The 2,818-nt window shown below is 40.2% G+C and overlaps 1 pseudogene; it reads left to right on the top strand.

Moving 5' to 3' along the window:
• Positions 1 to 1,541: 1,541 nt before the first annotated feature.
• Positions 1,542 to 1,841, top strand: LOC109679963 (cytochrome c oxidase subunit 7C, mitochondrial pseudogene; annotated as a pseudogene).
• Positions 1,842 to 2,818: the final 977 nt, after the last annotated feature.

Raw genomic sequence — 2,818 nt, 5'->3', positions numbered from 1 at the left:
GAGGGGGCAGAGTGGGTGGTAAGGGAGGGGGTGGGGATGGGGGGAGAAATGACCCAAGCCTTGTATGCACATATGACTAGTAAAAAAAATGATACTCAAAGGGCTAAAAAGTGTATGAAAATTGCTTGGTATTACTAATCCTCAGGGAATTCCTAGTTAAAAGTACAATAAGATGCCCACTCACCTAGGTAAGTATGGTTATGTTCAGAAGTTCTAAAAAGAAGTAGTGCTCGCAAGGCTGAGGACAAGTAGGAACACTTGCACACTGTTGGTGGGAGTGTAAAAACAGCCAATATGGAAAACAAGAGGTTTCTTAAAAAGTTAAAAATAAAGCTCCCATGTGAACTAGCAATTCCATTACTAGGTATGTGCTCAAAGGACATAAAATCATTATGTTGAAGAGGGACATCTTAAAGGTTAAGGCAGTAGCATTGCATGTTAGCGGCCAGCCTGGGTTGCATAATGAGTTCAAGGCTAGTCTGAGCTACATAGTGAGATCCTTGTCTTAAAAAATCTCCAGAAAGAGGAAGAGAGTGGGGGGGGTGGGGAGAGAGGGGGAGAGAGAGAGAGAGAGAGAGAGAGAGAGAGAGAGAGAGAGAGAGAGAGAGAGAGAGAGAGATCTGGAATCTTATGTTTATTGCAGCACTCATCACAATAGCAAAGACATGGAAAAAACTTGAGTGTCCATCAAATGATGAATGGATAAGAAACTGTACCTACACACAATTAATACATAAAAAGAAAAGAATACAATAAAGACAAAAAAGAATGAAATCTGATAACATAGATAGAACTGGAGACAACTATGTTAAGTGACATAAGACAAGCACAGAAGGCCACCATCACATGGTCTCAATCTAATATGGAATCTGAGAAAATTGATCTCAATGAAGTTTAGAATAGAATGGTGGTTATCAGAAGCCAGGGAAAGTGTGGAAGAGGGAACGATGGTGAGAGATTGATCAATGGCTACTTAGTTACAGTTAGATAAGAGCAAGAAGTTCTGGTATGCTTTTGCATCTAAGGATGACTATAGATTTCAGTACTACATAGTACATTTCAGAAAGCTAGAAGAAAATTTTTAATGTTTTACTTCATTTAACTATTGCACATGAATACCTGTATCAAGACATTGCTTAGTGCCACTAAATATACACAATTTTGTGCCATTATGTATCAGTTTAAAAGTAAATAAAAATAAAAAGCAATTTGGAAAGAGAAAAAAGAAAGAATAGCTTATTTTGTTTGTCATATCTAACAAACTAGATTTCAAGCTAAAATTATTCAAGAGATAAAGAATGGCACTACATACTAATAAATATGTAACATCCATCAAGAGGACATTACAATTATAAATTAATATGCATCAAATGTTGTGCAAACAATTTCATAAAAATAAACATAAGATAGTGGAGAAATAGAAGGTTTCTCCATTGGATCCCATTGATAAGAGTCTTTATAACAAAGGAGATTCTGGGATTTAGAATGACCCTTTTTTCCACCTACTATCTCTGCACAATTGCAGAGTTTCCAACAGTGCCATGTTGGGGCAGAGCAGGTGGAGGTTCACAACCTCTGTGGTCTATTGGAGCCACTAGGAGGAAGGCCCAGGGAAGAATATTCCATTTGGAGTGAAAAACAAATTGTGATTATACGTTATGGTGACCTTGTATTTTGGATCTGTATTTGGTGCACCTTTCTTTATAATAAGATACCAATGCTTAAGATATAAGGGTGTTTTAATTCATACATTTGACAAATATAAAGAATGTTTTAAGAGTAGCACTCTCTTTGGAAAATGGATCAAACTCTTAACCTCACAGTACACTAGATATGGTTGAAAATAAACTCATGACATGAATGCCTAATGCCTCTACACTAAATTAGAGAATGTGATAATTGAGGAGGATCCAAGATGGCAACAAGGGTACAGAAGCAGACAGCATGAGCACCATGAATCAAAAACCTTGCTGAAATGCTGGAGCCACACTTGGCAGGATTAAAGCACCAAGGAGAATCAAAACTTCAGCACCCTGAACTCCTAGCCTGTACAAAGCATCTCCATACCACATTATACTGAGAAAACAGGTGGGCTACCGCTGCTGCCAGACTCTGGCTCCACACCTGCTTGGGAGACATTTGGTAGGCCAAACAGCTAAGCACCAAGTATCCCCAGTCATGTCTAGGATAAACCAGCATAGCTCCTTGGGCAGACTGACCCCCCACCCTGCAAAAAAAAATGGAACAATAAACAATGAACTGAAAACTAGCACACAGATGAGGGGGTCAGAAATGCTGAAAGTGCACTAGAGAAGGGGAGAAGGGCAAGGAGCTTATCTCCACAGGAACTATCAGTAAACAAATGGCTGGAAAGGCAGGAAGGCTGACAGCAGTTTGGGGATAAGCCACTGCCTGTAGTAAGGCAGGTAGCATACCACAAAGCTCATCTCTTAAGCCAGTGAGCAACAACCAAAGTCAAATGGCTCTGAAAAACTGAAAAACAAACAGCAAACCATCACAACATGCTGACAGCAGGCAGCCGGCTGATGGATCACTGACCTGGCCCCAGGGAAAGGGGGTGAGGCAAAGAAACAAGCCCCCAGTAACCAAGAACAGCAAAAAGCCAATTACAAAGCAGGACAACTGGTAGACTACATAGATAATCTCCTGAACCTGAGGACAGCACTCAAACTTAAACTGCCACACTTCACTGAGGGAGGAGCTGGCCAAGCAGCTGCCACTGAAAGAAGAAAAAATACACTACCTAGTCACCTGGTAAGACTACAACAGAGCTTCTGCTTAAATACCAACACCAGGA

Source organism: Castor canadensis, chromosome 15 (assembly GCF_047511655.1).
Source record: "Castor canadensis chromosome 15, mCasCan1.hap1v2, whole genome shotgun sequence".
Lineage (NCBI taxonomy): Eukaryota > Metazoa > Chordata > Mammalia > Rodentia > Castoridae > Castor > Castor canadensis.
The sequence above is the reverse complement of the archived record's forward strand: the minus strand, read 5'-3'. Positions and strand labels throughout refer to the sequence as shown.